Source organism: Centruroides sculpturatus, unplaced genomic scaffold (assembly GCF_000671375.1).
Source record: "Centruroides sculpturatus isolate CEXI.00-Female unplaced genomic scaffold, Cexi_2.0 scaffold729, whole genome shotgun sequence".
Taxonomy (NCBI): Eukaryota; Metazoa; Arthropoda; class Arachnida; order Scorpiones; family Buthidae; genus Centruroides; species Centruroides sculpturatus.
In genome coordinates, this window is record NW_019385029.1 from 409,568 (window position 1) to 436,367 (window position 26,800).

Below are 26,800 nucleotides of genomic sequence, written 5' to 3' on the forward strand. Positions count from 1 at the left end.
TTTGATAAACATTCTTTAAGTACAACGAAACCTGTCCAAAACGGAAAAAGTATTCGGTCCGATTTACACGGGATTTTACTGTATTATTAATACATTTATTACGGCGAAATAATAATAAAAAATTTCCAAAATTCTACAATTTTAAGTACTAAAAATACTTTAAAATCACTTAACGCTTTGTTGAATCCATTGTCCGGTGACAACTGTAAAATTTATCTAAATTTCAACAGAATTATCCTCTTGTTTTAAAACTAGAGAACAAAAAAAAAAGTCAATACATAATTCTTTTGTATTCTAAGTAATAAAATTGTAGCGTGTAAAATACCAAGTAAAATAATTACGTAAATAGCTGATGAGGCGGCAAAGGCGTACGTAAGTTCTGGGGATCCGGATTCGAATACAGCTTAGTAAGAAACTTTAGGGCTTCGGGCATTTTTCACAAAAAAATGCCCGAAGCCCTAAAGTTTCTTACTATCACACTCCTTATTGTTTCTCGTTACTAGGTATAATTTTTATCCGCTGCAATGCTAAGAAATTAAGAACTATGTATTCTAGGAGGAAGTATCACCAAAAAAAAAAAAAATCGAAAGCAAAAATGAAAGTTATTCTACGGGATGAAATATTTAAGAAAAATGTTAACAATTTTAAAATAAAACACTTAAACAATGTTACATTTTACTTTCTACCACGTAAATAAAAAATTAGAAATAATATTTTTGTATTTTACTTTTAAATTGTAAAATGTAGGGGGCGATCGTCTTCCCGACTGTTTTCGAATGAAAAAATATATAAAAATTATAATTATAACAATTATTATCAAATTAACGCTAATTAGCAACGTATTATTAATAAAATAATTTTAAAAATTAAACAATTTTACAAAAAATTTCAAATCTACAAATTATTTTACGGGGAAAAACTATAGAAATTTTTAATACGAGATAATTTCGTATTTTTTTTCTTAAAATAGTTAAACCGTTTATTTTTTAAACACTTTTCAAGACATTTATTTTTTTCATTATATAAATTAAATTAAATTAAATTACAGCTTTTAAAAACTACTAAACAGTATTTATACAAGTTTTTATTATTATTTTTTTTTAAGCAACCTTGTCCTTTTATTATCGATTATTATATATAAGTTGTATTATTAATAATTTTTGATTGTACGGTAATAAAACAGAGGGAAAAAAAGCTGTCGAGAGGATAAAGAAGATGATTTAAACAAGTAATTTATAATTCAAGGTCTCGAAAGTTTCACATAAAGATGGCAGCACTGCAATAAATAGAGTACGCATGTACCGTACGTAGCAGAGGCAGAGTCGTCTGCTTTAGAAGTAAACAGTGAGAAAAGGTACGAAGGTAATTATTTAATTTTCGTTTAGATTTACATAAATATTAAAAAATATAAAAATAAGATTATATTCGGGTTAATGAATATATTACAATTATTTAAATGACGTTTATATTAAGAGCGTGTATTAATACTTTAATTAATGTAATAATTATTAGGCCTAACATATATTATGAATAATTTGTTCTACATTTGGAATCAATTAATTAATGTAATTTAATTGACTTTTGCAGATTTTATTTTAAAATCGAATACACGTTGTTATGACAAGTCCAGCGAAATTAGAATATGAATAAAAGGTAAACCACTTGATTATAAAGTTTATTTCCAGTTCTGTACATCCAAATTCTTTATTTTTTTATCTTTATAAACAAATCCATTCACAGAATTCCATAATTTCGTAATTAACTTCTTTTCTTTGGATTGCGAAGTTATGGAATTTGAAGCTTTATAAACATGGTAAACGCCTTTTGTACAAAATATTCTGCATTCTATACACTGTATCCTGTAAAAACTGGACAAATACAACTTAATAACGTGTATATAATCCTTACAAGATTCAAAACTAAAACTATAAAAGTATAAGATAAAATTTATTCTTGTTTGAAATTTTGCGAAGTTATGGAATTTGGAGCTTCTTTAAACATGGTAAACTAAATTTACACACAATTAAAATTAGTTTTAAAAGTAAATTTTTTCTTTTGAAAGTATTAATAGAATTTAAACCGCACAAACAATATTTAAATGTTTTATTTCATTAATTATTCATGATAGGCTATATACATTTTATAATAAAATTATATATAGGTATTTGAGTTATATATTCGTACTTTATTATATATTACGGCCTATATAAATGGATTTATTATATTTTTGTTATAAAACTGTGAAAAGTCTGTATCTTATAACGAAGCACGAATTAGACTGATGCAGTATTCTATAATAAACTTTAAATAGGATTGTGTAAGTATTAATTTTAAAAAGTGGGATATTTTTTTATTGAATAACTAAAATTCCATTCAAATTAAGTTTTTCTTAAATTTCAAACTATTTTAAGAATCATATACAGGAAATTCTACTTGAAATTTTATTGTAAAAACAATTATTGTATTCATTTATGTAATGTATTTATAGAGCTTTTTCTCTAACCAATGAATTTTTGTTATTTTCAGATTGTTTATATTTTAACTTTTTTTTTTCTGAGATTAGAATAAAATACATATGGGAAACTTATGAAACAATAGGCTAATTAGGGCATATCCATAATTACTTTTTTTAATTCAGATTGAACTAAAAAAAATGTAATCGAGTCGAAATTCGCTTAAAAAGAAATTTAATAATTTAGGTCAGGAAACTAGTCTTTGATCATCATTAAATAATGAAGACATAAATTAAAAAGAATAATTATTAATTCATAATATTTATTGACAGGAGATAGAAAATATTTTCGAAAACATTTGTCTTACGTTGCTATTATTGCGAAACATTAACAAAGTTATTAACATGAAATCTCTGTAACATTAAATAAATCTATCGACACGCTGACCTTGTTTTCGTATGGTATTTTCTTTGATTTCCGCCCTTGACCATCAAAATCAAATCACGTAGCCTACAAACTGTTTGAAGGACAAGTAATACCTCTATTAAATAAAGATAAGCTGAAAGTTTTATTCTTTGAAAACATTGTATAATGAAAAAATTATTTAAATCATCTAAAATAAAATTGTTCCCTATTATTTATAGTACAGACAAGCGGGAGGTGATCTACACGCGCACAATAAACCCTAAATAATAAATTTAATTACGTAACTAATATATTCTTAGTTTACAATGTATACGCTTATTATTTCAGAGACTTAATAGTCATTAAATATTTTTTTCATGTAATTGTATTCATTGAAATTGCGTCATCCTAATATTCTGTATAACAAGGTAGTATCATCATGAATACGTTCTTTGTCTTCGATTCTTTTATGTTTTTATTTTAATCATTTCGCTGTTACAAAAATTGAACTTTTATATTTTAATTATTTATTTTATTAAATTAATACTTAAAGTAAATATTTTAAATTTCAATAAACACTGTAGTTGCGTAATTTTTTTAAATAATTTATTATATTTATTCTGTTACTAAATAGTCGTAAATAGAAGTATTAACAGACCTATATCGCAATATTATTGAATAGAAAAGATATATAAAAGGTTACTTTTATAGCCATTTCATCATTTTTTGGCATCCCGACTTTTAGGTCATGGTCGTTACATCTTACTTATTACAAATCTCTTATTAATTTTCTTCGTTTGACAGGAAAGCACCCCAGGCTATCTTCAAGTTATTCTTTTACTTCCTCTCTTTATTTTCATTAATTTATTTTAAAAAATCTTTTTATTCGCGTATAATACAAAAAAAAATTATTAACTACATCAAAGAACAATTCAAGTACGTATTAATTAAAATTTTATATGAATCATATTTCATAGATATAAGTTTAATAATTAAACTTTATATTTTGATTTTTGAATGTTTACAATTTTTACAACAGTTGGTGAGGAGAAATGTTATTATTGACGATATAATAAAATTAAAAACATACAAAATAAATCAGTTGTATTCAAGTTAATCTCATCAAAAATTCTTTAATAAAAATAAATAATTATACTTTATTTTCTTACATAAATTTAGAGAACCAAATGAATCAAAATACTATAAGCATTTTCCTATTATGAGCACTTTATTAAAATTAGCTCTAAGAAAAACATTTTAGAAGTTAGCGAGAAAAGTTTAATGTTAACTATTTTATTTCGTCATAATAATATTTGTTTTAAAGTCACGTGACAGACATCTTTGTAATGCTAAGTTTCTTCATTGTTATTCAAAACCCATTTGAATTCATATCAAGAAGATATGCAAAAAACAGAATTAGATGAAAGGTAACACAAGTTTCTGAGGCGACGACGTCCTTATCGCCTATATTTGATTATCGGTGCATAAGGACGAAAACTGGTATTCTACCATATGTAACTCTGTCTTGTATTTTCGGCATGTGTATTAAATCATTTTCAAACTCGAAGTTTCTTTTGTCAGGTATTACTATGTTTATTACAGTGAAACGAATCATGAACATGCACGACGAAGAAAAGTTAGTACATTTATATGATTAAATGAAAATTTCATTGAAATCAATTTAAAATTTTATGATTTATTATACTATCAGAATTCGGATCGTCTATAATATATATATATATATATAAAAGAATAAAGAATTAGATATAAAAGATGTAATCACAATAGTTGAAACCTTTACTCAAAATGAATTTTTAGTCCTATTATATTGTAAACAAAATTATAATATTCTGTTTTACACTTTCTCATTAAAATTTTATTAGATTCCTATAACCATTTTCTATTCTTTCTTGGATTAGCTTAAAACGTACAAAAATAATTTTTTAAACAATATATGAGATGAAGAGATAACTGCTTTTTTAAATATTCTTTGTCATTTAAAATAGCAGTTATCTCTTCATCTCATATATATATTCCTTTTATTTTGCTGCAAGCGCTTTTATAAGCTGATGTCTAATGTTAACCTAACAAAAGATCAAAAACATTTTTTATTAAAGATTTTATTGTTTATTATAAATCATGAAGCAGTATTATTTTATTTATAATTATTATGGAGTCTATAATTCAACATTATTTCAATGCATTAAGTGATAACATTCATATAAACACGAATTAAAATTGTAATTAATTTTATTATTATTGTTACAAAAAATGCCATACAATAGGAGAATTTCCAAGTGTTAATTCCAAGGTTATTTCACACATATTTAGATTTTAATATAAATTTAGCATTAAATTAATAGCATCTGCTGTAACTTTAAAAAATTTTATTTTACAAATATATAAGTATTGAAACTAAGTGTTTCTAAAAACTTCATATTTCAGTTTTATTATAAATTCAACGAAGGAGGGATTTCCTGCTTAAAGTGAATATTATTACAAATTGTGAATAAATGAAACGTTTTTCAAAAAATTATTTAAACAAGTAAGTAAAATCTGTCTTGGTGTTATCAGCAATTAAGTGTATCAGATTTTTCTGATTAAGATTAAACCTAGATAATAATTAGATATATAAGCAATAATTTATTTGTTAAAGGGAAAAACATTAAGAATTACAACTGAATTTTGTACTTAAATAAATAATGCGATGTCGATAATAGTTAAGCATTTGTATTGTTCTAACTAATTCTTCCTAATCAGCGGCTACTGAAAACAGGTCATCAAATTCTCCTCAGGTTTGTTGAAAGAAAATGGTTTGTTTCCCATGTAGATAACAAACAAAAAGCAAAGATCTAACCGCACGAGTCAAGGCAATCTTCCTCGTTTGTATAACGAATCTTTCTAGCTATCTCATTGTTTATTTTCTTTAAAAAATGCTCTTCTTTTTTAGGCATGAATTTTTAAGAGTGTTCTAAATGTTTGGATTTTAAGATAAGTTAGTCAATCATGTAATTTGAATTGTAATATTGTAATTATGAAGGCACAAACTTTCAGTTAAAATAATTCAACCCCTAATTCAACCTTAATAATCATTCATATTTAGGGATTAAGATCGAGACAATACATTATTAAACTTTACTTTATTGATAAGATATATTTGTTTTTTGTATTCATTAAGTGATCTTAGTTCTACATACTTTCATAAAGTTCTGAAAATAAAAATAACTCTTAAATCATAAATTTTATTTGAGCCAAAAATTATATTTATCATAGGAAAATAGTGTAACAAATCACACTTTAAATTTGTGTAAATTAATTTTTGGTGTATTAAGTTGTTAAAAATTTATTAGTGTGTAAAATTTGTTTATTTCTATAGATTTTACTGTTCTCACTCCAAATAAATTATCTGATTTTGAAAATTAAAGAATTTGAAACTACAGGAAGACATGCAGGATATACTTTGAACTGTGTCGCATTGTCAAACAGACGTTAACCATGACCGCAATAATAATAACAGATTGATGAGTAAATTATTCGACATCTGCTATTCGTTTGTTTACTCATATATTCAGGATTACTGATAATTCTATAAAACAATAATAAATAGCTGTAAATAGAATAAAAAACACTCTCTTAGACTGCAAAGTATTTATCACAATTTCTATTTAGCAAGGTTAATTTAAATTGTTTTTAAATTCAAGATTTCTAATTGGTAAAAAAAAAAAGCTTATGCATATAAGACAAAACAATCTTTTTCCATACGTCAAATTGCTGCAAGGTCGTCGTTTCTACGATCAGGTATGCATTCAGACATTGTTGGACTTTCCTAGAGTAAAGAACCGCGATCGTGATACTATTGGGTTATCCCTTGATCTCTAATTGCACGCCGATCCGGTTATAGTTACTTAAAAAAATTAAATGCTTAATTTATTATATATGGAATAACCATTTTTATTTTTATAAATAATTTTAATGCTTTTGTGAAAGCGTTGTCTGTTTTTTTTTTTTTTTAATATTTTCGAAATTAAAATTCAAGTCGTATTTTCATCGATTTATTTTAGATACTTATAATTGGGTTTTCCATTATACGAAAGACATTGGATTTTATTGTAGCTTACATTCTCAAATGGTAATTGAAAATAGGAAAAATATATAAAATTTTTAAAATAGAATTTTGATTTTAATTAATGAATATTTCAGTTCTTGTAAATTTATATCCGATAAAATAGCTTTTATAACTTTACTGTTACATTGTATTTTTAAAATATATAAGGAAATATTATGTTACTAAGTAACATTAATGAGTTTTAAATAGCTTTACACTAAACAGAAAGAGAAAATAATTTACTTAATTTATACGGAAATAAAATTTACTAATTGTATTTAAATTATACAACAGGTGTTAATTATTTATGTACATATATAATCACAAATATATACTACTATATATTTCTTAATCACAATATACATTTACTGTAATTTACTGCTATTATTTTTTAGTAAATTAGTTTTTTTGAAAGGCCGTTTATTCAAATTTTAATAATACATACATAATATATCAGGATAACAACAATTATTATGAATAAGTATTATATCAGATGTACAGAATATTTATGATGCAACAAAACCGATTAAAATTCAAATAATACAATAAATTTACCTAAAATTTTTCTTTTATTTCTTTATTTCACTGTACACGAATAAAATCTATTATTAATTTTTATTACCTAATTAGTAGTAACGTTTAAAAAATGTTTTGATTATTTTTCTTTTATAATCATCAAAATAAATATAGCCTATTGTACTGTAGTTTATTTGCAATTTTAAATAAATGAGTTGGTTAGTGATTTTTGAAGTCATACGCAAAACTAAAATTATATTTGAAAATATTTGGATCATACAATAAATTACTTGATCTCATGCCCATGAATTCGTAATTCATCGGCAAGAGATTAAGTAATTTATTGAATACGATTGTTTAGAAAACTTAAATCTTATTTGATCTTTATCTTCATCTATTGATTAAATTAATGTTCATTAATAAATAAGCTGTACTGACAATCAAAATCGCTTAATCTATTGATTTGCATTTTATTTTTATAAAGAGCAGATATTGTTCTCTCTATATGCAAAATTTCATTGGCAAAGGCTCATTCATTTAGGAGATATTAGCAGAAATTCAGCCCTGTGAGTTGAAAGCGCTGATTTTAAAGTTCGTTTAATGAAAACGAACTTTAAAATCAGCGCTTTCAACTCATGTTCAAATCATTGTTTAAAAGCGATTTTCACAAAACTAAAAGCTTTAATTAATTTAATTTGCACAATAAGCAAAAATGTCAATGAATCCTCGTAATATCATAAAATTACTGATCATTGTTGTTAATTAATAAACCACTAACATAAATATTTACTGTTACATATTCATTATTTTTTATTGCTCTTAACTCCTGTATGAAAGAGTCTTTGCCTATGAAATTTTGCATATAGAGAGAATAATACTTCTTATAAAAATAAAATATAAATCAGTAGATTAGGACCTGGACTGAGTCGTGATTTTGATTGTAAGACACAATACACCAGTTGAATTTTTAACAAAAGTATTATTTACGTATCAATATATATATTCTTAGAAGATATAGTTTAAAATTTTATTTTATTTTAAATTATTGTCATTTTGTTATAAACTCGAAATTTTGCTAGTTTTGAATTACCTTTTTATTCAAAATTTTCTGAATTTTTTCTTTTACAAACTAGAGTTCGATTATTTTAAATATGATAATAAAATTTTAACGTAAATTGTATAATTGATATTAGCATTAAATTAGAATTTCTTATTATAAATTTGAATATTTTATTTTTCTCTGATTGCGTGAATAATTTCGAGATAAAAACACTGAATGAACTTAATTTGTAGAAGAATCTCATTTGTTTGCAGTGTTCCAATTGAATTATCATCATAAAAATACAATTTGATCATCCTTTCTTCAAATTCTTCTGCTTTAGTGAATTATCTACAATGTGCATATTATCTATAAAACAAACATTTTTACGCTTCAACGTTCTAAAAGTCTCCATCTCAGGAATCATGCTTGGTTTCTCTCCGTAAAAAAGTTCATATTTTCTTTCGATTAGTATTTATTCAACAGAAAGAGTGTTGGTCCAACAGTAAATTTTAATTTTAAATTTTTACTATATTTATTAATAGAATATATCTTTATTTTACTTTTATCCTAAATCTTACGTTGTTAATAAATCTTGAAATAAAAGTAGTAAATAAACTTTGTCAATGTTTGTAAGTAAACGCTGTAATCAAATTTAAAAAATTAAAATCTTAACCGAGTAGGAAATAATTTATATATATAGCCTGTATACATATTTGTATGTGTATGTCTGTAACAAATTAATAAACACTCAAACATACTTTTATTCTTAAAACAATATTTTTCTTTTACTTTAAAATTAATACAATTAAAAAAAAACATTTCGAACGACAACAAGAACAAAAGAGAACGTGTTTTATAAAAAACATTCGAATAAAAACAAAAATTTTAAATCATTTTCTGTAGTAGTAACTACAATTACATTATATTACATTTGATAAATTAAGGAGGGTAATGTCTTCCCAATTTCGAAATGTGATAAATAGCAGAATCATGCTGTAGGAAGTGTAGGATATAAGATATACTGTATTTCGACAAGTTATTTATAATTCTGGACGATCCAATCATTATTTGTTCAAATTTTCGTCGAACTGCATTTTTATTTTAGGTTAATACTAGATTTTTTTTTTAAATTCACTTTTAGAATGGAGAAGTCGTAATATTTTTTTATTTTGTTTATGGGAACGTATTGTATTATTCATTGCAAATTTTCTTTCAGTTTCTAAATTGGAAGAGACCAATGAATGGGATAGTGGTATACAATATAAAAGAAATTCAGGACTAAATTTTGTTATATTCTTCAATGACTTTATCTAGCAGTTTTAGCCAGCATGCATTTTGAGGATTCTCATATTGGGCTGCTATTTGAAAAAATTGGAAACCTATGAATTCCCACTGTCTGTCTGTCTTTCCTTAATCTCGAGAGCGGTGTTAAATAAATGAAATTTTGAGACTAGATATGGAAAGGTTAGGGGCAGGAGGTTTCTATTAACTGTATTAACTTTTAGATAAAGACTCCAAATAAATTAAGTAAAATGGTCTATGGCGACAGATATACACTGTTTTTTTTATAGTCTGTTTTTTTCATTAAATCCTCCTATTGTATCTACAGCGATGATATCAAATGGTCTTATGGCCTGGTCCAATCATGATGATAATTCTCCTAACTCTAATAATCAATTAATTTTATTTTTCTGACATATAATACATTGTTGCATTAGAGTAACAATACCTTCAGTTATTTTAGCCAATAGCAAATATAAGATATTAATGACTCCAATCTTGTTGTGCCTAAATGTCCAAATTTATGATGTTTCATTTTAAAGTTTTAAACTTAAACTTCTCGGAATGTAGGTCTTGTGAACTATTTTTAATTATCAGACTATCTTTTTTAATAATAAATCCTTTAGGTAAGGAATTTTAGAATAATTCCGACTGAGCTTTAATAATTTGTTCTCTTTCAAATTAGTTAATTTATTTAAATTTAATAGTTAATTTTTTTTTAAATAATTTGTCATTATTATTGTTTGACTCTAAAACGATCTGCCTCACCATTGTCTTTCCCAGCTCGACATTTGATTCGAAGCCATGTTGGCTTAGTTTAAGGAACCATTTAAATAATCTAGTGTTTGACTTCTTGATAGATTTAATCCGTTTTAAGATATTGTAATCAGTTATTACTTGAACCTTGGTGATAATTAAGTTGACTTTTACCCAATCTAAGCACGTAACGAAAATATAGATTTAATTCTTAAACGTTCCTTTTGGTGTTTAAAAGTCAGAGTATTTAAGTGCGAACAGTATTCGCATTCGTTATAGATACGTTTGCGCCAATATTAAAAGTGATTATAAATGTTTTTTGATTTACTATACAGTCGAATTTATCAGTGGTGTGCATTTAGGTCAGGTAATTAGTTTAAAGCAATATCACTCAGTTTTTTTAAGTTTATAGGTATTTTCTTATTCACATTTAGGTGTACCTCTCGATCTGTCTTTGTTCTTACAGTCTGTCTTGGCCCCAATGGTATCTATTTTTATTTTCTAGCCGATTACAAATACGACGGGGACTGAGTAGTTTATAAGATTTGAAACATAAGTTCGGTGCACTACTTCGAAAGAAATCTACGTTAAAAATTTTTCCTCTTTGGTTTTTGCAATCTAATAAAATTGGGAATAAGTTTTAGACTTAACCGCAACAAAATATAGTGGTAGTCCTTGAACCGTCATAGCTATTATTTGATCATCTGTAATTTCACGAGTAGCCCCTAGCCGTCTTTTACTATCGAAGTACTTTCTGATCTTTAATCTAGAGTCATAGTTCAGATTTAAAAAATTCAACAATAGATTAGGTAGTTTGGAATCCAAATCGGTTTAGTATAGTTGCTTTTAAATTTTCCAAGAATATTCTTCGTAATTTTTTTATTATATATGTCAGTTTAGCGCGTCGTATTTCAAATAATTTGTTAACAAAGTGTCTTATGATAACTGTCCCAATCATTAAATTTTGCTATTATTTTAAACAGATTCAAGAAATTCTCCATATGTAAGCCTATCCTGTCACTGTCAATGGTATAGTATGGTAGTGTTAGGCTTGCTATATTATTCAGGAACATCTTGGTGGACTTCATTTTTTTTTTCTTGTATATTTAACTTCTGGTTTTTTCGGTAGAACATTTACTTTGCTTTTTCCTTCATCTCTTTGTATATCCTGTCGACTTATAAAAATTTATATATGTTACAGGTAGTAGAAAGTGTAATATCAGTTAAAAGTATATATATTAAATATACTTATAAAAAAAGTTTCATTCAGATTAGAGTTTTAAATTAAATGAAAATTAAGATATTCTTTTAAAAAGTAGAAATTACATAATACACAAATACAAAAATAAACACAAAAACACATTTAAAATACTAAGTGGCCTCGATCTTTCTTCGAAGGCTTCGCATACACCTGTTAAAATGTTCTTTAAAAAAATTCCCCGTTGAATCTTTTACCAGAGATCTTTAAAGACACCAATGTCAAACACAAGTCTCTTCTATCACCTTAAATATGTAAATGGATTAAAACTCTCCCAGATATCAGAATCTTCGTAAATTTCACATTTATCTAAGAGCTTTCTCAATTCGGATAATTTTCATATAATTTTAAATAGGACGGTTTTTAAAAAATAAAAACCACATTGCACATCCATATAATTACGGAACCACCACTAAAAACTCATTAAAAACAGTAAGCTGTCCTTGACATTTCTTTACAAACTTAGTCATTAAGATTTCTTTTAATGATCATCGTTTTAGTGTTAGTTTTTAAAAAGATTTTTTATATGATTTATTTTAAAATAATTATTTCTGAAATAATGAAACTCAAATGATCATAAGTATATTTTTATTTTTTAATTTACAAGTACATATTCGAAAATTGTTCAGCAGAATTTTATACTTAAAAAAAATCATTCTTAATTATGTTAAGAAACTTTACTAAAATCTGTAAAATAAATTCTATATCATCTTTATAAATTCAAAAATTCATCTCTAAAGTATATGAAAAATTTTTGAAAGTGAAGAATTTTTATTATTTAATTGAAAATTTTAAATCAAACTTGTATATTTATGTTTATATGTTGATGTATAATTTTTATATTTATATATAATTCATTTTAAATCTAAAGTATAAATTTTGAATAAATTCATGACGTTTAGTTAAGTTGTGGTTAAATTAATTCATAAAATCAGCGTTAGAGCAGTGACGTAACTGCCAGTTGTGCAATTTGTGCAATTGCATAGGGGTCCAATACAGTTAGGGGTGCTGGGTTTTTCATACTATCCGCAGTAGCCAAAATTAAAAAAAAAAAACACTTTATATGAGTTCAATGGGCGAAGAGAGACTGGTGAAGATAGTTTACTAAGATGTTTAGCATTACTTTCCATCAAAAATTCAGAAGCGAAGAAGTCTAAGTTGATATATTTTGCTGCAATTAAGTTCAGAAAAAATTTATATATCTGTTTTTTAAATGAATAAATTACTTATTACTTTACAGTTGGTTGTGTAAAATTCATAGAAAATTCAATGTAGGGTCCATTTTGGAAATGTTGCACATGGGCCTTTTAGTATGAAGTTATGCCACTGTAAGAGAGTATATTTTTTTAAACTTTTGAATATATCGTGTTTTAAAAAACATTGACCTAGAATAGTATCTAAGACCGTGTTTAAATCAAATTCTCTAAGAGTTGAATATTCAAAAAACAAAATAGGACAAGGGAATATCCCTTTCATCATACTTAAAAAAAATTTCCATGGGTGTTCACAATTATTTTGTAACAGATATCTTCCACTACAAATGACGGTGCACATTATATGCTTTAATCTCCCATCAATATTATCCTCCACATATCGTGAGAAAAAGCTTAGATGGGAAGTCCAGCTAATTTGTTCTGAAACCGGATCTATTTAACTAAGCGTGGTACTATATGCTTCTATCTCATTCGGAATTTTATAAGATGAAAGTCATGCATAAACTTTTTATTAATTTACTTACTTATAATCTTGTAAAAAGTTCATTTTTTTTAGTTAAAAGTAAATTATTCATATTTACCGTACGTATCTAGATTTATATTATTTTTATATTGTTCTAGAGAAGTATTATTAATACGGATATTAATTTATAATCTTAAATAATAATTGATTATTTAAGTATATTAAATTATTGTAAAATATATAAAAACTCCAGGTGAATTACACTAAATAATATGAATATTCGTAGAATAAATATGGTTAAAAAGATTTTGTGTTTTCGAATCAAGTTTGTAAACGAGAGAAATACTTTTTGTGTGAATGAAGAAAGAATAATTTACGAGTAAATGTACGATAAAGATGGCCACTATAAATCCAAATGTTGTTTCCTATGAAAATCGATAGATTAATCTTTAAAAAAATTAGATTGATTAATATAATATAATAATCATTTCATCCAAAGACACGAGTTATAAGATGCCGTTAATCTACTTTATCGTTTTCCTTGTACTTGAATATACGTATGTAATAGGAGAAAATAGTGAGTTTTTTACGGTATAATTATAAAAAGGATATTGTTGATTCTAAATTTTGTGGCAGATCCAACAAATAAAAAATTAAACTTAGAAAATTTACAAAAATTCTCTAAAAAACAGTACAAAAAGCGTCTTCGCATCTTGTCCTTTCCGCTGTGTGATTATTATTTTCGGAGGTGTATAGAAAGGACAAGTTATAAAGTCACTTTTTGTTCTGTCTTTTTAGAGAATTTTTATAAATTTTCTAAGTTTAAACTTACTGTCTTGGCCATTTTGTCAAATAAAAAGTTGCTTTTTTATTTGTTCTTAATTAACATTTCGAATGCATTAGTTTCAATTTTGTAAAAATAACATTTGCTATTTTCTTTCGAAATATATTGTTTGAAAATAAGTAATATAAATAAATTAAAAATTATTTATCATATTTTCAAATTATATATTACCAATTTATTCTTTGATTGTGTATAACAAAGTGATAAAATTAAATATGACTTTGATTCGTTTTTTGAAACCGTGTTTCCGTATTTATTTACTATTGAACACAAGACTGTGTTATTATTAAAACACTTGGCGTTTATCCACTTTATTCAGTTGAACAGTTATAGAAAGAAAATAACGTATACAGTTCAACTGAATAAAGTGGATAAACGCCAAGTGTTTTAATAATAACACAGTCTTGTGTTCAATAGTAAATAAATATGACTTATTAAAGTTCTGTTCTCAATTTAATTGAGAATACAACTTTAGTAAAAGAAACAGAAACTGGCGAATTTAATAATAAAAAATTCATTTTCAATGAAGCTAAATTGTCAATAAGATTTTCAACATTATTAATTTTCAATATAACAATTTACAATGAAATGATAAGAAATGTGAGATGTTCCTTTTTTTTCGATTTCCTCAAAATAAATAATTTCTTCGTTGCCATTTGTTTAATTTTACAAACTTCAATGTAAAGAGTAGGCTAAATATAAATAATAAATTGTTTCACTTTAATAACGACAAAAGTTCTTCCGCTCAATATTTTACTTCATAAGACTTTCACCTAATATTCATGCATCACAAGTATCGAGTTACGTAGTGAAATATTCCGGTTATTATGAAAATGTTACGAGAATGTGGGAATTATTAATTGTCGAAATGCTCTGAAAGAAGACAATAACGTCATGTTTTGTTTTCTTGGCCTGTAAGTTGATTGGTTAAATAAGATAACGGAACAAGAGAAAATACAATCTGATGAACTGTACAGAAATAACCTCCGGTATGACATAGCTTCCGGTTGTGTTTCCATAGTAACAAAACTCGTTTTTCCGTAAGATTTCTATTCGTTTCGAACGACAAAAAGAAGTCTCTTTATTTTTAATTACAAGACAAGAAGAGTGAAAGTGCCTCGCCATTTACTCTTTTTTATTGAGTTTGGCATTGACATTATGATGAAAATTCGTTGGTCTTGGAATATTAAAAGTGATTTTTGCCTTTTATTTGTCCATCATCTCTTGTTGGCTTATTAACAGCATGTAATTATATCGAATTAAAAATGATGAGATATTGTCTTAGTGATAGCACAAAAATTAAAGTTTCCTCTATGTAATTACAAATATCAATTTCGTAATATACACAAATAATTCTATTCTTTTAATGCAAGTAATTCTAAATTAAAGAAGAATAAAATGATTTTCCTTTATCAATTCCCTTGACATCGTTAAAAGAGGGATTTACTGTCCCAATTCTAGACTTCGAAATATTTGTTTCTCTATTCGATTGTATTTTGTCTAAATCATTATTTTAAAAACTGCATAAATGGTATAGCATTTAAAAGTCACGAAGAGCAATGAAAATATACTTAATCGTTTGAGATATATTTTTCAAATTCTTATATTTATTAATAAAGTAGAAAGCTGGAGCTGAAATAGCAATTGTCCTACAATTTTAAAATAAACTGTTAAGGAAGAAGGGAGAGAAAGAAAGCGGACAAGTTCAATAAAAACAGAGATTAATATATTCTATTCGTTTATTCATTAATATTATTATTGTTTTTTACTCTTATCAGTCGTCATTTCCAAAATTATGTCATAATGTTCATGTTGTTGGGTTCATTTTACTTATCATTATCAAAACATTTTTTCGCCGAATAGGTCGACACGTTTGTTCAAAACAAAAAGTTTCTCTTATGAGTCATGAAAGAAAAAGTATATATTGTATAATGTTAATATATTTTGGTTCCCTAAATTTGCCTAACTATATGTGAACTTCCGGTTTAGACCGGAAATAGTCATATAGACCGGACCACATATAGTCAATTCAAAATATTTATCTTGTTTTTTAGAGCGATAAGTTTGCTGTAAAATTGATCTTTACGATAAACTGAAACCAGTAATATATAACTCAATCCTGTAAGATGTACTGTACTATAGTGTTCACGTGATTACACATCATCTGTGACAAGTTACGTGAAAAATAACGTCATCATAGAGAAAAAGTAGTCACAGTTTCAGATTCAGCGTCAAAAGTTATATTTATATAAATTAAAATATGATTCAAAATTGCAGCCCGGCATTGTGACGACGTCATAACATGTAGTTTCGATTTTTATTTTCAAATTTTTCGCAATTCAATAAGAATCTGAGAAACATGAATACGCCGGTACTAAACCCAAATCATATTTTACAGTTTAGACTATAAATTGATAGAAATAAATTTACTTTTAAAAAATATCAAGTTGTCAATTTTTTATCTGAATAGATGAAATTATTTAAATTTATTTTTTAATAATGTCTTTCATCAATGTATGAAATATGTATAATTTTCGAATTTGATATTAAACATATTACGAAATATGTTTTAGGACCGTAATCATGTATCAGAGAGTCATTTTAAAGTCTTTTTTAAATTTTAATCCAAAATTACGTTATTTTAATCAAAATTTCTATTAATAAAAACTGAGTTGGTACGAAACTTACAACAGAGATATAAAAATATTATATATATTTATACAGTATATATAGCAAGAGATTAATATCTGCTCGTATAACAATTTTTACAAAAAAAAAAAAAATTTGGTACGGGTGATTAGTTCTGTAAATTGAGATTTTGTTCTCCCTTCAACACATCAGTTTGTCGTGCTACGTACAATAAACATAGTTGCAAGGGACGTTCTTGAGTTAATTTATTTTCCACTTAACTCGAGAACTGGGATCAGTCTCCTGCAACTTTCTTTTGTGCGCGTCGCATGACGAATTAAAAAAGATATTGAAGAGAGGAGGTTCAAAATTTCAATTTACAGAATTATCCCGTTCCAAATTTTCCTGTAAATATGAATTTTAATGTTTAAGGAGAAATGAGCAATAATGTAGAGAAATCAACAAAACAGAATTATATTCTACGTATTTGTTAAATCTTATATTCAGTCTAATAATGACTGAATATAAGATTTAACAAATACGTAGAAGAGATTAAAATGTCTTCATTTTTTCGCCATGTAAAAAAAGAACTGAATATAAGAATTTTTAATTTTTAATGCTTTTTTCAAATATTTCCTTTTGTTTAATATATTCTTATGTTTAAATTACATGAAATTCAAATATTTATTTACTAATTAAGTCCTTTTACATCGTTAATAGATTCAATAAATAATTAAAAAGTTTTATAAATTATATTTTTTATACGGCATATAAATGTTAAATATTAAGAATTATAATTTGAGTATAGTTTTAAACTTACTAAATATATCAGAATAATAGTTTGGCTTCATTTTGATGGAATACGGCAACAAATGGGCAATATACAAAGGGAGAATGCTTCTTGAGAGGACTTTCTATACGAGACTGGCCCCTATTTAGTGTTGCATACATAAAGATCTGAATAATGGATAAATAACGAATATAATATAAATCGATGTACAAATATTGATGATTTATTTTAATAGATTATCAATCAGTATGATTGATTAATGTTTATAGGAGAGAAATTCATAAATCATAAAATTTAAACAAGGAAATAATAAAACATTAAATAGTATAATCACTAAACAATAGTCATTTAATAGATATTTTTAATGTTATGAATAATTTTTCACTGTAAATAGGAATCAGGTTATAATTTATCTATGTTTAGCAAAAATTTATAAAAATTTTATTACTTTTAAACAACTGTTTTAATTATAAAATCCTGACAACTTAAATATGGTTTTATTTGAATGTATCTGTGAAATCGGCATGAAAACATTTCCAACTTTGACATTTTTCATTGTTTTTCGTATGTTTGCTGTTGACCTGATATATTTAATACTTTTTTTCTTTCAATCTGTTTTATGGAATTACGTGTGAAAAGTAAATAAAGCATAAAATTTCTGTCAAATTTAATCAAATTGAATTCTGTGTTAGTCAAGAAACCAGCTTGACCTCATCCGTCAAAAATTTAATATCAGAACGGTTGTTGCAAAATCTCGTCTTCGTTCTCTTAGATCTTCAACATCGCACTCTATTAAGATTTTTAGTTTTTACGCCTATCTTTTATCGAAATTAATATAGGTTTCTGTGCCAAGAACTGGTGGTAACAAAGAGCATTCGTGTTAGAATAATTTTTTAGGATTTTCAGACCTTTATCTTGTTTTCATTTAAGCTTAATAAAATAAAAATTTTTACAAGAAAATTAAAAAAAAAATAGAAAACATATATTCTAATAAGTAATTGATTTTTATCTCTTTTATATTTTAATAATAATTTATTATACTTGAGTACATTGAGATAATTTACATGGCTCAGTTTTTTACAGCGAAATTCTTTGAGGTGTTACCTTTTCAAAAAAAAATCCTTGTAAAATATAAATACAATTTTTCATTAAATTTTATCTTATATTAAAGCTTCCTTACAGGCATATCAACCTAAGTCTTCCAGTATCTTTGTTCCGAAGTTCAGAGAATCCGTAGATTCGCTTGAACAATAGAACGTGACAGTTTGCTGAAGTAGAACAGCTCATTCATTACGAGACACGTCTTCTTTATCAAAGACAATATTTATCATTTGGATTGAGTAAGGAAAATATTATTTCCGGGGTTTTCTCATTTGTGATGTTTCTAACCGAAACTTTTATTTTAAAATAACTCAAATAATGTCAATAAAGTTTTATAAAAGTTCAAAAAATTATGATTTCTGATAACTTGTGTTTAAGTCTATAGGACAATTTATATTATCTGAATAAAAGTATAGCTATATAAATTTCAAATGAATTACTTAAAAATAATAACGATAAAAGAAAAATTATCTAAGATCATCGATATTTGCCCAATTTATAACTTGTTAAATAAACGTTTACAATATAATTAGGCCAGGGAGAAACCTTGAAGTTTACTTAGTTTCTTTCTCCGTCTACAATTATAGGTAATTTTATTATATTATATTCTAAAGTTAACGAACTGGTAGCCTTTGAAAATATTTATAGATATAGTATTTAGCATAATTGAAACATTCAATGATACACATACAAATCTGTAGATAGCGAAAAAGAGAATAAGTCACACTTCGATGCTTTTCGTTTGATGAACATACGGTATAACACGTGATTTATCCAAGTTGTTTTATTCTTTTTCCAGATGAAAATATACTCACTGGCAGACTGACCTGTTTTAGAAGAAATAAGAAAGTAGATTCAGATGGGATTTAAGGTAAGTGATCTTATTAACACAGTACCTTGTACTCGAAGGTATAAATTAGACTATTTTTCTTTAATTAATCTAAACTTGAGTTTGTAATAGTTAAATGATACAGCATCTTTACGTGAAGTTCATTGAAACTAAAATTTGACATTAAATTGAAAAGTATTTAATATTTTTCAAAAAATTACATTAAAATAAAGCGATACACAAAAATTATCTATACTGCTTTTTATTATTTATTTACCAAAATTTATTATTATTTTGCTGGAATTAAAACATGAAGTTTTATTATATTACTTTCAATAGAAAACTTTCGAAATTTTCATGTTATTTTACTAAAATTTGATATTTTTATTTATAATTTGAGAATTATTTATTATAGAAACTTGTAAACTAAAAACTTCTAAGAGTCAATACATATACTTTTCAATAACTGTTCATGCATTTCTATTTATCTCTATTTTTGATATTATTGATCACTTTTGAAGAATTTTCCAGAAATCTCAGAAATGTTTAATTCAAAATATCTAGAGAATACTAAAACATCTGTTTACAAACTACAAAAACATTAATATTTTAATGCTGTAAGGATTGAAAATCATTAAGAAATACGCCTACTAACGTAGCTATATATTTTAATTACACCTATTTTTTAATCCATAAAAATGTTTATTTTAATGTACAGTACTATAAATTAAAAATAAATTAATATTTCAAAACATATATGATTTTATCTCTCACTAAATTTAATAATTCTGCATGTTTTTCTCAAACTTAATAGATGTATAAATATAGAAAGAACTATAATGATGTAGTGAATATTTATTGTGAAAGTATTCTTTATAAATCTCTATTTGTTTTTTAAAATTATCAAAAATTTAAATAAAATTTTGAATCCACAAAATACTAAGTGTAAAATTTTTAAGGAGAAAAGAGGATACTAAAATTAAACAAAGAAAAAGAATTAACTTTTCTAAACATATATAAACAATTAAACTTGTATTTTAGTTTAAAATTTACAACTTTATTTAAATATTTTTTACTGTATGAATATTTATTAGTTTAAATTGTAAAAGTATTATTCAACAATTACGTAACATAGAATTATAAAATAAAATATTTCAAAGGTTTTTATTAGAAAACATAATTTAACTAAACGGCATAAATTTAGATTTCCTGTAGAGTTTTGTTGAAGATAAGTATAATTTTTCATTTTTTATTATATAAATATATTACTTGGTTTAGCATTCCGTTAACAATATCGAATTGGATGTTATTTCTTCACTTTTAAATAATATTTAGCGAACTAATAGCTCTGTATATGTATATATAATAATTCTCGACATTTTATTTAATCATCATTATATAATAACACTTATAATACAGTCTTTTAATAAATTATTATAGTTTTTTTTATATCAAATACTTAATCTTCATTTACATTCCTTCACACAATGTATACATTTTCATTATGGGAAGAAATAGAGAGAAGACGAGATAAGGATAAAAGTGATTTCTCCATTTAAATCATATAAAAAGTTGAAATGAGTTCCTTGTACTACTGAGAAATTTTTAAAGTTCTTTGACTTTCCTCACTGAATTTTGATGGTGACGTGTTTATTTATTTCCTTACGCCGATTGATACGCTCTCACATCTGGATCATAGCAAATGGATTGCAATAACACCAAATAATAAATAAAAATGCAGTCAAGTATAAAAATTCTTATATCAGCGAGTGTTCAGTTTAAATAAATTTCGTTTATTTTTATTATATCAATAAACAAAATAAAATATATATATATACAATTTATACATTTTAAATGTTATGTAATTATAGTTTTAATTTACATTTTTAAGAATTCTGTCGAAATTTAAGTTTTTAAAAATAAATATATCTACAATAATATAAAATATTTATTGCATTTTATGTAATAAATATTTTATTTATGTAAAGAGGAATTTTTAAATTCTGACAAAATTCATAAAAATTTATCGTAATATATTCCATAACGTGCTTTTTACGGACTTTTCTTCGTAAGAAAATCCATTTTGATACTGTAAAAAGATATTATTTATAATGTTCTTTTAATAATAATTAATAAATCTTTGATACAATTATTTAAGCATAGAAAGTTAGACTCATCGGAGGAGCATATGAATGCACGCCCTACTAACTGTTACAGTTAATTAACGCTCTTTGTAGAGAAACTTTTCCTATTAACTACTGAGCAGGTCAGTAACCTCTCGCAACCATCGCGAATCCCAGAGAGATTCATTTATATTTTATTTGACAGCATAAAAATATATTTATATAAGTTTCAGTTTTAAATTCTAAGACAATAATGAACATATCAATGTTCATCTTGAACTTAATATAATACAATGAAAAGATGTTTTGATGGCTTAATGTAGCTTACTTTTTATAACAGAATATATTCTTTTATTCTTTTTTTCACATTTTTAAAAATTTAAATGTTGAATAAGAATGCATTTTAAAAATCATTATTTTTATATATTTTATTTAGATAAAATTTAATTAACTTTTAAAATTTAAAAAGCTATGTAATGTATTAATATTCCAATTATATTTTAATTAATTAATATATAAATTACTTAATTAAAGTAATGCTATATTAAATCATTAATGTGATGTCAAAATGAATTTAAGAACCAAAATATTTCAGATATGCAATTTAAATTAATAATTGCATAATATTTATTTTTTAAGAAAATCAACTTTTAAAATTAGAATAAAATTTAAAGATATATTTTAGATATCGCATAGGAAATACTTCAGGATATGAAGTACTGTACACGATTTTGAAAATTTTAATGCATCTCTTTTCCAAAATTCGTCTCGTCGTCTCGTTTAGTGTAATGTTTTACGTATCAACACATTGACACTCCATTAGAAATGCGTTTAAATATTGTCATTTTTATTAACAGCTACTAAATTAACTATTTATCACCTAAATAATACTTAATTATAGTGATTAACAATTTAATTATATTGACCAAACCACTGGACTAGATTATACTTTTAGTTTCCATGATTCTAAATACTGTACTGTTTTAGAATCAAGTTTTAAATATAATTCAGTAGATTCACGCAAAAGATCGATTTATATAAAAAAAATACACGAGTTTCCTTTTGTTTTTTTTCATTCGTTTTACTGATTCACGCAAATAAATAAATAAATTCTCATTTCTTCAGTGATTCGTGCAAATGATTAAGTTGTGCTTTTAAAAAATTGCCGTATATTATATTATAAAATGTGCCAAATATTGACATGAATCAGTGGACCAACAAGAAAAAATCAAGGAGATTGCATAGACTATTATTACTTTTTGTTAAGTTAATAAAAATAATGTAGTCAGAAGTGTCGCGAATTTTTTTTTTATAAGAGACAGTTTAGATCATGTTCTGAAAGATAACTTCATGCTCGAATGTTAGTAATCAAATACAATGGAGCAGAGGATTTGCTTACCCATTCCAGTGTCCTTGATATTCTACAATACTTCTCACAGAATGTATAGGCCAATACTTTTATTTCCAAAACATGATACATTATTCAAAGCATCGTGACACGCTCACAACTAATCTCAATAATAGATAGTAGCAATGTTTCCTTTAATCATCTCATATTACGTGTCTTGGATTATTTTAAATTATACTTTAATGTAAGCGTATACTTATTATTATATAACCTTGAAATATTTTCAAATTTATAAATAATTTTTAAATTATTTAATAATGTGTACTGAATTCATTGAATTATCATGACTAATATTTTAGTTATTTTGTTTTGAAAGACAAGCAAAAAATTATAGTATTGTATATAGAATTTTTCCTGTAAAGTAATTTTTCTTTTCAAAAATATACGCTGTTTTCCTTAAAAGTAGAGGAAACTACTGAAATTTTCTTAAAAAATAAATGCAGAAAATTTTGCTAATGATGAATTTAATATCTTAATGTAGTCATTTCACTTATAATTAAGATTTATTATATATATATATTTTCTCCTNAGGAAAAAATTATTTTTATCAGCGGTTGTTGGTCATGTTTAATTGGATTTATTATTTTAGGTAAGTATTTTTTTTTAATTTAAAACTTAATTAAAATTATTTTTTATTATTTATATAAGTTTATAAGCAATACATTATATTTTGTTTATTGAGGACATAATTATATGAATTAATAAAATCTAGATATCGATATAAATTATTTTAATGTTTTAGTCAAATAAATGATAATTATGGCACTAGTTTCTGTCGATCAAAGCGTAAAAAGAACAATAAAATGAAGTACCGATGATTATGTAATGTATGATTATGTTAAGTTCCGCAACTTCACTCGAGACAATGAGATTGCTGACATTAAAGAAAATTAGGATACGTTGAAGTATCAAATTTTCTGTTCTTTTTTCTTCTAATTGTGCAATTTTGGACTAAATATAACTATAAATTTTATATTTTAATGACAATTTTATTGCTTTTCCTCGCAAATTTTAAGATTTATCTGTTGTCATTATAATTATTATAAATATTAAAAACTTATTTACTATTTGTTAAATCAATTGAGTAAAATTCGTGATTGCTTTTACAGTTTGAATCACGTGAAAACTTTTAAAAACTTATTTGAAATTTTATCATTAATCGAATTTTATGCTAATTATCAATTTATTTTCATAAGACCTATATTTTTGCAGGAAACTATTATATATGCCTAATAAATTTATGTGAATAAATAGAAATTTAAAATTCTTTATTAGTATAGGTCATAATAAAAGAGTAATAAATGAAATAGTTACTTAGTGTTTTAATATAAAATAATTTTTGCGTACTTTTATCTTATGGAACAGATTATTAATCCAATCGCAAGCAAATATATTTATACAAAGCGTAATGTTAATTCACGCCATTAATTTATAAAGATTCGAAACACAAACTGTAATTTAATATAATTCCTACAAATCAATGCTATCAATAACAATATATATTACAATATTTTACAACTCTCTTGTCTATTTGTTAATGAGTAAGCTAGTCTGTAGACGAGCAAATTTCAATTTGACTATAGAATTTAATAAGATCTAAAAGCTTTTGGGGAATATATTCGTATCGTCTTTCCAATTTTAAATCTAAGTTTCTTAACACGATGATTTTTATACACTCTATTATTCCTATCTATAATTTAATTTAACTTCTTGCTAACATACAATTTTTAATAAGAAAATTATGAATTTATTTACATAATATAATTATTGAGATTAGGTACGAATTGTAAATTAATTTTACACATCATGTATTACATGTCATACAGCATATAATAAAAGATTACAATTAAATTTCTGTGACACTTCTATGATTTATTTTCTAAAAACTGTAATATTTAGTGTTATAAGTCCTTATCTGCAAGTTTTTTTTTATTTCAGTCTCAAACAAACATATTTAATTGTTACTGTATTATTAAGCACTTAAATCCTGAAAGGTCAATTCAAGAGTTGATAATCGAATCTTCTTCGTTTGATGTTTAACTATCCGCTATAATTTGTTTAAAAAACAAGTTCAGAAGTAACATTTAACAGGTAGATTCCTTTAAACTTTTTCATTATTTGATTAAATTATTTATAGTCAGCGGCCTTGATCGAATTTTTTAACCTACTATTTATGCATCAGTGTATAGCTATTGTTTCGTTAAAAAAACATTTTTTTTAGTACCGCTTGATCTATTAATGATAAAATATATATTTCAAATTACGAATAACGCAATGATATTGTGCTATTATATTAATAGATCGATTGTATATTTATACGAGCACATCGTAATTACATATAGCCTATGTATATGAAATATTTTATGAAAACTATAAATTCGTATGAGTTTTGATTAATCGTTGGCATTATTATTTTGACTTCCATTGCTCACTGCCATAAATACAATTCTCCCTATTAAATTCTATATCTTTCTTAATGCTAAACATAATGCTTGCTTTCGTTTTCTGGTGTATTATTTCTGTATAGTTTATTTTCCCGTAATCATTTTTCATAAAATTACTAATTTTAAAACAACATTTCAATTGTTTTAACTATGAATTCATATAAATGCAGAAGGAAGAAAGTTAATTATAAACATGCAACATTTTGGCATTTAAATGATTAAATAAAAAATTTTTATAATTATTATAAAAATCAAACTTATGTTTTAATTTAATAATAATAATTAATTTTTATATGAATAATTTGAAATAATTTATTTGATAAATACAAAACTTTTTAGTTCAATAATAATTTGTAATTTTAATGAAATGAAACTATTTGATACGATAACAACAAATAAAAATAAAATTTATATTCGTGTAATCTTTATTAACCTTGAATGGTGTAACTTAAATAAAATAATTTCGATACAAAATGACTTTAATAAAAATATAAAAATAAAATAATATGGAATGTACTTTTAAAAAGCTGCAAGTCCGGATGTATTCAGATGTAATCTTTTAATATCTTATTTAATGTGTGAACTTGTCGACTATTCAACTGTACTTGGGTGAATATATACACAAATGCTATAAATTTATAATAGTAATTAGCAAAGTGAAAGATCACATATCTTGGCCTGACAATGCGCAGTACTCGGGTGAGGCTCTAGAAGTTTTATGAAGTTCAAGAGCCCTTTTAACTTTCTTCAAACAATCCCTTCCCTTCGCTATATAAATAGACTGATCTCTGCGAAAGCGCACTTTTTACAGCCCAGCCAAAATTCATGCATGAAACGAGTTGTAGATGAGAATTTCGACTTCGTTATGATTATTTCCCCCTGTAAAGAAAGATTTTAAAAACCGTTATTTATGAAATATTTTATAATATTTTTCTTTCATGATATCTTTAAATCTATAAATGATTAGAGAAATATAAATTTTTGTAGAGAACTAAGGAAGACTGAAAAACGTCTTTAGAATATTAGTAATGATATTGATAAACTGTATATTTTAATTTCCAAAAACTAGAATTGAAAAATAGGTCAATTTTATTTTCTTACAGATTATAAATTTTTACAATTATTTATTTTAAAGAGAAA

General features: G+C 24.7%; 1 long non-coding RNA gene across 2 annotated transcripts; it reads left to right on the forward strand.

Annotated features, from left to right (window-relative positions):
• Window positions 1-1,194: 1,194 nt before the first annotated feature.
• Window positions 1,195-23,787, forward strand: LOC111633655. Of its 2 annotated transcripts, none has more exons than XR_002758083.1 (5): window positions 1,195-1,362; window positions 1,588-1,653; window positions 5,304-5,403; window positions 19,656-19,727; window positions 23,748-23,787. It is a non-coding gene; the product is annotated as an uncharacterized LOC111633655 (long non-coding RNA). The 2 variants fall into 2 exon arrangements; XR_002758084.1 differs by having other exon boundaries at window positions 1,195-1,354.
• The last annotated feature ends 3,013 nt before the right edge of the window (window positions 23,788-26,800 follow it).